The sequence below is a fragment of the Neolamprologus multifasciatus genome, chromosome 7 (assembly GCF_963576455.1).
Source record: "Neolamprologus multifasciatus chromosome 7, fNeoMul1.2, whole genome shotgun sequence".
Classification (NCBI taxonomy): Eukaryota; Metazoa; Chordata; class Actinopteri; order Cichliformes; family Cichlidae; genus Neolamprologus; species Neolamprologus multifasciatus.
The window spans coordinates 52995330-53009551 of record NC_140445.1 but is presented as its reverse complement, the minus strand read 5'-3'; the positions used below and the strand labels follow the sequence as shown (position 1 = coordinate 53009551).

Genomic DNA, 14222 nt, shown 5'->3' with positions numbered 1-14222 from the left:
TATAATTTATTAAAAACAGAAATGAAAAGGGGAAAATGAGACACTGGATGTCAATTTTCTTACAAACCTGCCAAGGAAGTAAAGATCTCATGAGTGACTATGACCATGCAGGTATCACCTAACATAATATGAAATCTACGTGAGATGCTTTAAGCAAAGCTTATGCCAACTTGTCTACCATCTGCTTTACATTTGATAAGATCATTGACAAACATCCTGCAATACTCGGGAGCTTGCTCATATATTCTTGTTCTACTCAAAAGCCATTAAGCAGCAGGATTTGATTCCCTTATTTGCTTTAACATAGCAGCTCATTTTTGAGAATGCTGCAAATTCACAAGCACAAAGGAGCTTCAAACTGAGGAAAGAAAAGTCTCAATTTGATTGGGTGTGATTTAACTACCCTATTTTCACACTATAAGGTGCACTTAAAATGTTTTAATTTTCTGAAAAATTGACAGCGCCTTATAATCCGGTGCACCTTATGTATGAATCCTGGTTGTGCTCACTGACCTTGAACTGATTTTATGTGGTACACGGCACTCAAAAATCTGTCAAAAAATGTTTTAGTATGACTTTGGTAAGCTATGAAGCCACACCGCCTGATGGATTGCCGGAGCATTATTGCTGCCATAGTCAGGGGCCTTGCAGCATAATCTGGGTCCAAAACTCATGTCAAGGCTTTCATATTTTACTCAAAAGCCATTAAGCAGCAGGGTTTGATTCCTTCAGCTTTATCTCTAGCAGCTCATTCTTGGGAATGTTGCAAATTCACAAGCAGAAAGGAACTTTAAACCGAGGAAAGAAAAGTCTCAATTTGATCGGGGGTGTTTTACACATTACATACACAATTGACCAATGCATGTCTTTAACTAATTTTCATCAGTTTACTCATATATCCCTGTAGGGCTGCATTCTCAGCCTTCTACTGTATGCCCTATATATCTATGACTGAACACCAACCCAACCAATGTCATTGTTAAGTATACCAATGTCACCACCGCTATTGGGCTCATCTCTGATGAAGATGAGACAGCGTACAGGGCAGAGGTTGAGAATTGATAACCTGAAACTGAACCTCCCTCATACAAAAGAACTCAGATATTAGTACTTTAGGTTTGGGACCCATCAGAAGGCCCATCAGCGGCCACACTTCCTCTGCATCCAGAGGAAGAACAAACTCGACCTGAAGCTGCTGCTGGCCTACTACCGCTCCTCAGTGGAGAGCGGGTTCTCCTACCGCCTGGATGTTTTCTATTCAGGGACCACAAAAAATCCTTCACTGTACTTTTCCACCACTGAAGGGCATCGCCAGATCGTCCTGTCTCAGGAAAATCAGACCTATCACAGGTACCCCTTGCACCCCGCCTGCTTGACCCGCTGTCCTCTGGTCGGCGCCTCAGGTCAATCAGGTCCCACACCTCCAAACCCATAAACTTCTTCCCCTGAGCCAGTGTCATGGTCCTGGGTCGTGTGACCCAGTGCTTTGAGTTTCCTTGTATTTTGATATTGATTGTGTATGTTTAGCTCTTTGGTAGTAGCTTCCAGGTTACTTAGTTTACTTCTTTGTTTATTAGATCCCTTTATGTCATCACCCCTGTGTTAAGTATTCCCTGCTGGTTTGTGTCATGTCTATGTCTCTCCATATTTCCTGTTTTATGTTGAAATGTCTTGTGTTTCTTTGTACAATGTGTTTAGTTTTACTCTCCCATGTGATGTCATTATGTTTCTTTCTAGTCAGCTGTTTCCTCATGTGTCTCCACTTTCTCTGATCACCTCATGTGTGTAAGTCTTTGTGTTGTCAATCAATCTTTGTCAGGATGTCTATTTTCCTCCATGCTCGTCACAGCATTCATAGTGTCAGATATTTCATATTGTCTCATAGCTTCACAGTTCTTTCATAGTTATCTTGTTTTAGTTTTCCTAGTTTAGCTTACAAGGTTAGTTGTCATTCCTCTTTCACCCTTGCTTTTATTTTTTACCCCTGTCATCAGCCCTAATAAAGTCTCGCCTTTTGTTTGAATTCAAGTCCGTTCTCCTGTATCTGCATTTTGGGTCCATAAGATACCGGCTGCTGACTTTTGGACTGTCAACAAACACTATCCCCCCACACCCCATCCCTGTCCACCCACCCACCAATCTAAGCCATGATCTGAGGAACCCTTATCACTCAGGCCACTCACACATGGACTATACTCAAGTTCAATGCACTACTTTCAAGCACTTTGCAACCTATCCTCTATCATGTGTTTTCCTCTTATTTGTTTATAATCCTCTTGTTTTATTCCTGTTGCAATACTATTTATATCTTTAGTCAATGCACAGATGGTGTGGAACACCCACAATTTTATTGTGCATGTGCAATAACAATAAAAATCGATTTTATTTTATTTTGTTCTATATGTCTAAACATTACAATGTTTGAAATTCCCCTCCACGAATCGCTACCTTGTCATGGTGGAGGGGTTTGTGTGTCCCAGGGATCCCAGGGGCTATGTTGTCCGGGGGCTTTTGCCCCCTGTTAGGGTCCCTCCCTGGTTCTGGGTGAGGGAGCAGACAAAGGGCGATTCAGAAGACCCTTATGAGAATATCACAGAGGGAACAGATTTTTCGTTTTCACAATATTTGAAATATATAAATCCAACTAAAATCCTACAAAACAATAAATGCTACAATAAAATCAAGACATTCTCATTTGATAATAAAATATATTTTAAAACATATCATAAAATTATATTACTTATGCAAAGTTAATATTTGGTAGTGCAGTAAGAGTGCGTAAGGCGCTGTCTAAATTGCTACTGCACAGGATGTGCAAATAAACTCACATGTCTAGATCCTTGGTGACTATTATTGCCGACCTGCAGCGTCATGTTTACATGCACAAGGTCTGGTGGCATGTTAGGCTTCAAATTTTTCAACTCTCACACATAGTTTAGACAGTAGTTTTGATTTTTACTTTTAGAACATCTCGAGCTACTTTCATCACCTTCTACAAAATTCTACCAAACATCTGTATTTTGGTCACAGCTTACTAAATATTTGCATGGGATAAATCATCAACACCTTAGTGAGAGGAAAACTAAACATCAAATGCAGCTTTAAAGGTGCTTCTTCAAAACAGATTTTAAGAAATGTACATTTCAAACTGCTTTAAATGTACAAATATGGCTCCATGTTGAGTCAATGTGAAAGTCAGAGTTCAGATTTTTGCATTTTTGTGTCACAAGTACTCTATAAGATAGATAAGTTAAACCTTTATTAGTCCCACACATGAGACATTTTTTGGTTACGGCAGAAAGTGGACAGTACAAGTTAAGAGAATTAAAAGTTAATAGAATAGAGTAAGATAAAATAGAATAAGATCAAATTAAATAATATACTATACGAAAATAGAATAAAATACTTTGCTATATCAGGGAAATACCATCTATCTATCTATAGATACAGATACAGATATATTAATTAGTTTTTTTTGCTTTTTTTCCCTTTTTGCCTCTCCTTTCTGGTACAGTAGCAATCCCCCCTCCCTGGACCCAGCTTCCCTGCTGATGCCAGTGGGCACCCCTGTTTCCCATAATCAACCAAGAGCAGGGGCCCTAGGCCCATCCAGACTGGGTCCCGCAGCAGCAGCACTGCCAAGACCCACAGAGCACGGGGCAGCCCACCTGACCACACCACACCAGCAAAACTACACTCACCCCAACATGTGGTGGCTCAGGTGGTAGAGCAGCTCAGCTACTGATCGGAAGGTTGGTGGTTTGAACCTTGGTCCCAGTCTGCATGCCAAATATCCTTGGCAAGATACTAACCCTAAGTTGCCCTCCGATGCGTTCATCAGAGTGTGAATGTAGTTTAGTTTGCACTTGAGTTTAGAAGTGCTTGGAATGAATGGGTGAATGAGGCATGTTGTATAGAGCGCTTTGAGTACTCCGGGGGAGTAGAAAAGCGCTATAAGAATCAGTCCATTTACCAACATTCAGTCAACTCCTAGACTACTGAATGTTGTCTAGGAAATAGCAGCTGAATGTGGTTGGGTTTGTTCCATACAGTACATTCAACAGATGACAGGTATTAGAGAAAGCAAATCTGTCAGGGATAAACCAAGTTTGATCCTGTCAAATTAAAGTGCCCTCAAATTTATTAAGACGTGAAGACAAGACTTTTTAAATGATTTTTTAATTAATGGACTAATTGGTGGGGTCTCTGTCCTTCTTAGGAAGAAGACAAACATGGGCATCATACACACAATCAGAAAAAGAGTACCATGCAATGGAGCAGTTCACCATCCTGAGTAAAATTGGAGCAATTATATCAACATGGGCTTTACAAATGGCACAGTTCTGTGTCTGTGGGCTCCATGTTTTTCTGTTTGTATCAGTTATCTTTGATTTCATGATGCGTCTTTCCTAGTCTCTTGGTTTTTGATTTCTCTCTCTAGTATTCCCAGCTTAGCATTTCTTGTGTCCTAGTTCTGAGGTTGTGATTCTGTGCTCTTTCTATTTAGTTAACAGTCATCCCTACCGCTGTGTTCCCTTTGTTCTCTGTCAGCTGTATCCCTTAGTCAAGTCTGCGTCTGCTGACTGACAGATCCACTTACCATTTTGCAATCCAGTCTTTTAAGTCTAACGTCATGAGCTGTTTCCAGGTCCAAACTCCACTTCCGGTCACGAAGTCAAATGAACACTGCTACATTACTGAGAGTTACAAACTCTGTTTGAGAGAGCTGCAGATTATTTCAAGGTAAACATTAATAAGAGATATTGGACAATAGCTGGTGGGAAATACAGGGTCTTTGCCTGGTTTTAGCAGGAGACTAAAAATGTCACGCCAGGATGGCAGCCTCAGTACAGCGCTCTCTCGCAGTTTTCCCTGTTTTTGTTAATTTTCTGTGCGTTTGGTCACTCATACCAAATTTAGTTGGTGTGGTTGGTTCAGCAGTTGATCTCTGGAGAGATCTGCAGTCATCTCAAAATAGTTCTTATCCTTTTTTCATAAACTCTGAAAGTTTTTCTAACATTTTAGTCAGTTAGTCCACCACCCTTTGTTTAGCTCTCAGGGAAAACAAAGGGTGGTGGAGTCTGCTTCTACATTAATGAAGGTTGGTGTACTGATGTCACAGTGTTACAGAAATACTGCAGCCCAAACCTGGAAACTTTTTTCATCAACTGCAAACCGTTTTATTCACCACGGGAGTTTTCTTCCTTCATGCTGGTTGGAGTTTATATCCCTACTCAGGCCAATGCAAACAATGTGAGTTCCCCGATTCCTTTACAGTTGTCCTTGTGGGTTTTAATAGTGTAAATCTAAACCATGAACTTGATTAATATAGACAGCATATAGACTGCCCCACCAGGGACAACATCACACTGGACCACTGTTACGCCACTTTAAAAGATGTCTATCGCTCTGTTCCCGGGGCAGCTTTGGGACATTCTGATCACTTCCTGGTCGAGCTTATTCCAGGTAATAGGCAAAAACTCAAACGTGCAAAGCCTGTTGTCAAAACTGTGAAGTAGTGGACTAACGTAGCAAAGCAGGAACTGCAGGACTGTTTTGAATGTACTGATTGGACTGTTTTTGAAGCTACATCTGAGAATCTGGATGGACTCACGGAAACTGTGGCATCATATATTTTGTGAAGATGTGTGTGTGCCAAGCAAGACCTTTTGCACATACAACAACAATAAACCATGGTTCACTCCTAAACTCCAATATCTTCGTAAGGCCAAGGAGGACGCCTACAGAAGCAGTAACAGGTTTCACAGAAGCTGAAAGAATAGTTCTCAGCCAGCGACCGTGCGTCAGTGTGGAAGGCCCTGTAGGACATCACCAGCTACAGACGCCCCTCACCCTCTGTTGAAGCAAGCAAAGACCTGGCAGACAAGCTGAATACATTCTACTGCAGGTTTGAGACAGACAGACTCTCACCTCTCACTCACCCCTCCCAAGAGACATTGTTTCAGACATTGTGGTCATAAAATCCTTTGAGAGCCTGGTGTTAGCCCATCTGAAGGACATTACAGGCCACCAGTTGGACCCCCTGCAGTTTGCCTACTGGGCAAACAAGTTGGTGAATGATGCAGTGAACATAGGACTGCATTACATTCTACATCTCAACTGCCCAGGAACTTATGCCAGGGTTCTGTTTGTGTTTAGTTTAGCTTTTAATATGATTCTCCCTGGACTTCTCTCCTCCAAACTCTTCCAGCTAAGAGTGTCACCAGCTACCTGCAAACAGGAAACAGCAAGTGAGGCTGGGGGAGATCACCTCTGAAACTTGACACATTATCGAACATTACCTTGTGTGTCATGGATACTTTTGGCTCCAAATCTCCCGACCACTATGTCGATCTGAGAGAACAAGACTGAGACAGCGAGACCAAGACAAGACCGAGGGATCCGAGACCAAGACCAAGACTACGTAAAAGTGGTCTCGAGACCAAGACCGGTCTCAAGACATCCAACTCTAGCTTCTTCTAAGGATTTTATGTTTTTTTCTAATTCCTGCATCTTATCTTATATATTAAATATTTAGTTTTAAGTTCCAGGAGTGTCAGTGAACTTAAGTATGAAGGGAGTTTCTGCCTTTTAATGATATTCTGAGTGTTCTTTAGCACATAAAAACTGTGATGTTTTGTCTGTTATCAAGTTCTATGTTTATGTGTATTACTTCAAATTACTTTAACTTTCTCTTTGGCTTGATACACTCATCAAAACATAAGACGTAAGTTATGTTGAGTATTTTGTAATAATCAATATTTTTTAACTGAGTTGGCATTTATTGACACCAGTTGTATTTGTTAATGACTGCAATATTTAGTTATCAATGTTGGCTATAATATAGGTTAAAATTGAAGAGAAATTCTGTTCTGCTTTGTTTCTTTCTATATATTATAACGTGAACTGTCACACTGGCAGGCTACGCAAAATGGTACTAAGGGGCATAAGAAACTGAGGGGGGCCACTTTGGCATTTTTGTAAACTCAAGTTTCTCAGTCTAATAATATAATTATTTCATTTCATTTTTTAAAATGATGATTCCAGACTAGCTTTGGCTTTTTAATGTTGGTTAAACAAAACTGAAAAAAAAATAAAATAAAATAAATAGTGACTTTTTGAACTCTTGGAACTTCTGATAGACATAAACATTCTGTTTTGGTTACTGAATTTATCTGAAGCTGATTTTATCAGCTGGATATTAAATTCTCTGTACCAACCTGTCCCGTTGATGAAGAGCAAGTTCATTCAAATGCTGTTTTGGCAACACTCGCCACTTCTGTAAGGATGATATGCGTTTTTGAAGTACAAGACAAACTGTGAAGTGTAATCAATTCCTTTTTTTTTCTGACTATGTAGTACAGACAACAAAACTGCAAATGACAGAAAAGCATAGTGACGATATCTGTGTATGGACTGCCTGTGTTCCCAAGCACTCTGATTTCAGAGAAGGGTAGGGAGTAGAAATGCATAATCTGTAAAAAAAACCAAAACAAACAAATGTAGCAATGCTTTCTAATTAACTACATATGTTATTAAATCCAGTGTGAAATCCTGGGCTGCAATCTTGATTATTCAAGAAAATTTGAAATCTGATACCAAGTTTAAACAGATGTAGATCATCTGTATGTCACATTATGACAAGGTCCTTTGAAAAAAGCTAACTTGTGAAAAAAACAACTAGTAAACATTTTGGAAGCTAATCAAGCAGACTAGGACTTATTGTTACAAGATGATTTTTATAGGTCATGTTTCACACATCAGCTTATAGAATTAGTAAACAGGATCTTATCATTAACTTTCAATCATTGTTTTCTCAACCATACAAACATTAATGGACCTTTCACCCTAAAATCAAATTTACACATTTTTCTTCTCGCCAGGTGAACTATTCATTAATCCAGATTGTTTTAGTGTGAGTTGCCTAATTTTAGAGATATTGACCGTAGAAGCCTACCTTTCTGTTGATTCCAATGTGTCAATGGAAAATTGTACTTAGTAGTCAGTATAATCTTTTAATGATATAAGTTTGCATATGGTAGAATACTGCACGTAATCATTTGTGTTTAGAAGTATATAGTTGGTGGCATATTGAAAGAATGTCTCATCCTAAGAGGTCTGTAACATTCCAGGGTGTTCTGGCGTTCACCCCCACACCCTAGGAGTATGGGAAAGGTGGTACCTTGTCTTATTGTTTTACGGTAGGATTAACGTAGTTATATCTGTTTTAGGCTAAGTGCCTTTTGTTTAGATGAACTGCAGCAGGTTTAGGGAAGTCATTTATGGGGTCACTGTGACCCCCCCCCCCCCACACACACACACACACACACCTCCACATTTCAATGTATGGAACAAACGCTCACTGAAGTGTATAAATAAAAGACCAGGGCAGTCCTCAGTGCTTAGTCTCTGAGCCTCACTCTTGGAGTGTGAGTTCTGGAGGCTGCCCTTGCTAGCAAGAAAATCTGTGTGTTTCTCCTCTCTGATCCTCTGCTGAAGAAGTGTTTTAGATTATATCTCTTAACACAATGGAACTTAATACTTAGTAGCAATGTATTTATGTATTTTTGGACAGTGGAGAAGGAAATGTGATGTGAGGGCATGACAGTGTGACTGGATATAAAATTACTGGTGTCCCCATCAGCTGACCTGTTTTTTATGGGTTCCTTAGCTGTTATACCACAAGGCAAGCACCATCCAGTTTCATTATATTTATGAGAAGAAAGACATCTCTACAGCTAATATCTCCCCAAACTGGGCAACTCACACCAAAACAATCTTGATGGATAAACAGCAGGCCAAAGGAAAATGTGTGTCACGGCAGGGGAAGGCCGTTGTGTTGAGAGAACATACCCAAAAGCAGACAATGAGAGAGAGGACGCTGAACTTTAAACAAAAGCGAGCCTTTATTCGGGCTGATGGCAGGAGTAAAAGCATAAGCTAAGGCAAAAACAATGACAATGTGTACAGCTGATTTCGATGTGAGCTGTCCCTTTAACACTAATCTCAAACCTGGTTTCAACAGAAGTGAAACATGCAGTCATTTTCAAAGCATTTTAAACAATAAACATTCCTTTTGAAATCTGAGGTAACATACAACTAAGCCATCAGAAAATTTAATTGACGACTGCTCACTGCATGAATGCATCAAATGCTTCAGTGACAAATAAAAAAAAAAGCCAGAATTTATGAACGCAAGTATAATAATACATGTAACAATTTCAGCTGTAACAATTACTACACCCATCAAGTTCAAATGATGTCCATTTCAAAGTAATTGCTGGAAAGGACACTGTCGAACTCGGTGCAAAATTCAGGATAAGAACTGTAAGTGCATGATACTTCAAGGGTGGCTCCACAGGTATGAGTAACAGGCCTTCTGTTGAGCCCAGTTTCAGCATTAAAGCGAACCAAAATTTTGTCAACACAGATGACAAAAGATCCAGTGCAGAAGCACAGGATTTCTCCAGGGTTTTTTTTCATCATCGTTTTTTACATAGCGCTGAAGACTACTCTCAGGAACTTTACTGGTCAGATCAACTACTCTTTTGCCTGTGGCCTTCTTTGTCTCATACAGAAACAACACACTTTCCTTGTCTGACAGTTTCAGCTGCAGACATATGCCATGGGTGTGGAGAAGCAATCCATTATATACTTTGACTCTTGGAGAATGGCCTTATGAGCCATTGTTTCAATGGCAGGCTGCATGTTGTTCTTAGGTGGTAGGAAGTGAGAACCCATCCTTGTAAAAAGGTCAAGCAGGTCTTCTTCATCATTTTCATCCATTGTGCCCCAGAGAGCCTTCTCAACAGCCAATCTCTCAACAGGAGGGAGATAGTTGAGAAACGATGTAATCATGATGTCTACATCAACTGAGTCCATTCCATGGATGCAAGCTAAAATTAAAGCCTTTGGCAGCCTCACTGGAAAGACACCATGGTCTAGTAAGCCTTTCACCCATATCTGTCCAACTGCTCGCCATTCAGCATCACAAAAGGCTGGCCTCAGCCTTGGAACTCGTTCGGTTTCACCTTCACACTGTTCCAAAAATTGCTCCCAAAATGCAGTGTAAGCCTCCCTTGACACTCCAGCATCATCAACAGCATTTTCATTTACAAAGTTTATCTTTAAAGTCACATTCGTTATGCTACTGTCCATAAATACAGCCAAAAGATCATCAACAACCTTTGTCCTGTGAATTGACACATGGGGCTCTGTGGACTTCCTGAAGTCGATAATAATAATAATTTGATTTCAAGACTAAATTTCCTGTTTAATCTTATCTTAATTTTAAACACCAGAATTGTCTCTCAACTGAAAATATCCTTTTAATTCAAATGGACCCACAAACTGCCATATTCTCAGAAAATGGCCTGCAAATTTGGCATCTCTACAGTATGTAAAGATAGGTGTTCATGGTTGCCTGAATTGATCCATCTTACCTGTGCAATCTGGGGTGCTTCCTCGTGTATGGACTGCATATGTGGTGTGAGCAAGCCATTAGCTGAAAACAATGGGAGCAGGAAACCATCCATAGGTAATCCATTTAGGTCAGCATTCTGAAGGAGGAAGTACTGCATTAATTGACAGCAGACACCTTAAACCTTCAAGTTTATGAGACTCTTCTTCAATCTTCTACCTTAGCCTATTTAAAATCATGAATTTTCTTAAAAAGTCTGCAAAATATGTCAGTAGATTTTAAGAAATTATTTTGAGCCTACATGTCTCACTTATAAGTGTAAAAGGACGTATTACAGTGGAATTCCACAGGTTTTTATCAGATCTTGTTTTGCTTCTTACTACTTAAAATGTTTTATTATTGCTGCAACAAAATCAAGCTTAAAGAAAAACCCAAGAGATTAATTCTGATTAGCAAGTGTTTCACAGTACTGTAGGTTATTTCATTTGAGATTCCAAAGAGTAATAGTACAGAAAATATCAGACATGGTTAAATTTTGTCAAAGTAGGAATGCATGATCGACTTTTTTGAAATCAGAACTATGCAAGTTATTGAATTTGAGTATAAATACATTTCCATATTTTGTAACACTTACATAAGTATCTAAACCACCTCACCCACAACTGTCCATGGTCTTACCTGTGTGAGATCCTCACTGTTGACATAATTCAGGGTTATCACGACTGTGTCATCACCATCTGCTCTGACGAGGTCCTCTTCAGGATTCCATGTAACTGTATCATCTATGTCTGGAAGACAAACTTCTAAATCTTCTGGAAGTTTGTGCTGGGATTCTAGTTGGGAGGATTCGTTAGGAACTCTACTGGTCAGATCAATAATTTCAGAGCAGTGGTCAGGGAAATCATGATCACTTGAGTCAGTCTGCTGCCGCTCTCCCATGACAGTGTTTTTAATGTCTGTTGGGGTTGAATGCATTCTTGTTTTAGCAGCCAATCATTTACCACATGTTAATGAATACAAAGCTGTAAGTCTTTCACAGATGTATTAAACGTACCTTACCACACAAGTCAACAACAAATTCCTGGAATAATTTCATCCTACAGAAGTGCAAGTGATGTAGATGTAAATAAAGCACTTGGATAAGACAACTTTTTCTTGCCGTTGCACAGTCATACCTAGTACAATAGCACAACAAAATTAGAACATGTCCCACTTCACAAATGAAATTAGGATTCGGGGTTTGGAACCTTTTTTTTCAGTAGAGATGTGATTACTGCACCCCTGTGCATTTTCAGAGCAGTTATTCTAAATATTTGCAAGGCTGCCAAACACATTGCTTTATATAACTATTGATAGAAAATAGTTATAAAAATAATAATCTTCCAGGTGTGTCAGAGTAGTACGGAGCCCTGCAAGGGACATGGGAGAAGAAAAAAAAAGATGAACTTTTGCGAGATCTCTCAAAAGATCCCACTACTTTTTGAAAACTAGAAAGTTGATTTCATTAATAGCATCTTTGTGTTTTCTTGTTGTTTCTGTTCCATGAGTAGGTTTCCTCCCGGAGCTCCAAAAGCATGCATGGTAAATAAATGGTGATTGTAAATTGGCCTTGGAATCTTTCCAAATGTACACTGGGACAGAGTCCAGCCCTGCATAATGCTGAATTCAACACTTGCTGTCACGGCAGGGTGTGTTTTACTACAGGACCCAGAAGAGGTACTGCGGTTTTCTGAAAAAAAAAACAAAAAAAAAAAAAACGAGCCATTATTTGGACTGATGGCAGCAACAAACATGAAAACTATTTAAAAAAAAATGTGATAACTATAGTGAGCATGACAGATGACCTGACAATGAACAAGGAAGATAGAGGACTTAAATACACACACACAGGAGGTGACCAGGGGAAGTGGGAACGCATGGGGAAATAGCTGACTGAAATAAACATAATGACGCCACGGGGAAAGTGAGACTCAACACAATGACAAGAACACACCAGACTCTTTCAAAATAAACCGGAAATATGGAGACATAGACATGACAAAGCAAGCTTGACAGGCCTAAAACACATGACAGACCAGACAAGAAACAAAAACACAGAAACCAAGGAGACAGGTGAGAAATAATGAAAAACCTAAACTCAAATAAACCCTAAAACATGAACTTATAACCAAAAACCTAACATAAGAGACTCAAAAATACAAAATAAAACTCAAAACGCTGGTACAGAGACCCAGCCAGTGACACTTGGTTAAAAAATGGCTGGATGGACGCCCATTAGGCCTTCAAACACAATTCCCTCTCTGAGAGCTTAATCTTTAACTTTCCCTGTTTATAACATATTCATCTAATAATACGAATGCTAATAAAAAATGAACTTGAGATTAATTTAATAAATTATGCTGTAGTTCAGTGAAATGAGCTGTTAACAATGCAGTATAACATACAGGCTAGAGCTTACTTAGAACGAGCCCCAGACAGAGTTATTGCTTCCTTGGTCTTGCATGTTATATTTGAATTATCAAACTTTTAAATGTATTTCAAGTTTTCTGTTGTACTTTATTTCAATCCAACATGGAAAAGAAAAAAAATAAAGTGAATAAAACAAAAATAAAAAATCATCTCTGCAAAGCAAATTGTGGTACAGTGATCATATCTTGATATCCAGAATTGCGAATGAAATTATAATATGTTCAACCACACAGCTCCAGTGAAGATTTTTTGTTTTCACAATATTTAAAATATCTAAATCCAACTAAAATCCTACAAAGCAATAAATGCTACCATAAAATCAAGACATTCTCATTTGACAATAAAATATATTTTAAAACATATCATAAAATTATATTACTTACTTAAAGTTAATATTTGGTAGTGCAGTAAGAGTGTGTAAGGCACTATCTAAATTGCTTGTGGCTCATGAATTGCACAGGATGTGCAAATAAACTGACTGGTCTACATCCTTGGTGACCACCATTGCCGATGTGTTGTATCACGATAATGTATGACAGGGGTGTCAAACTCAAATACACAGTGGGCCAAAATTCAAAACTGGAACAAAGGCTAACGTTAATATTTATTGAAATATATTTATTCCTCCAGATATAAGAATGAATCTTTTCTTATGGACACGTTTTGCTGAAAAACTGAATATGGAACAAGCAATGCTTAATACTAAACAATATATATATTAGCTGTATAATACCAGCAGGCCAGCTCTAATAGTAATTTGGTATGGCTTCGCGGGCCAAATATAATTATATATTATATAAGGATTAATTAATTATAATTAATTAACTCTCACACACAGTCTGGACAGTAGGTTTGTGTTTGCTTTTAGAACACATTCGGCTACGTTTAACACCTTCTACCAAATTCTACCAAACATCTGGCTTTTGGGCCCAGCTTACCAAATAATTGTATGGGATAAAAGATCAGTAGCTTGGTGAGAGAAAAACTAAAGATGGGCAGCTTTAGAGATGCCCAAAGAATGATTATGATGATTTACATTCACTATTAAATTTCTACTGTCCAAAAATCACAGATGTCCTGTGATGTATTTTGTTTCTTCTTAACAACAAATTTCAAGAAATGTGCATTTTTACAAACTGCTTTAAATTTACAAATTTGCCTACATGCAAAAGTCAAAGAGTTTTTGAGCATTGTGCGTCACAAGTACAAGTATAAGCAGTTGTATAGTCATCAATTACTGAAGCTGGTGCAGTCATTCCTCTGGTGAGCAGGGATGTAACCAGGCTATCTGTGATTAGATGTATCTACAGATAAACATATGTTTAATCAAATG

General features: G+C 38.8%; 1 pseudogene; it reads right to left on the bottom strand.

Annotated features, from left to right (window-relative positions):
- Positions 1–9202: 9202 nt before the first annotated feature.
- On the bottom strand, positions 9203–11395 carry LOC146515393 (uncharacterized; annotated as a pseudogene).
- Positions 11396–14222: the final 2827 nt, after the last annotated feature.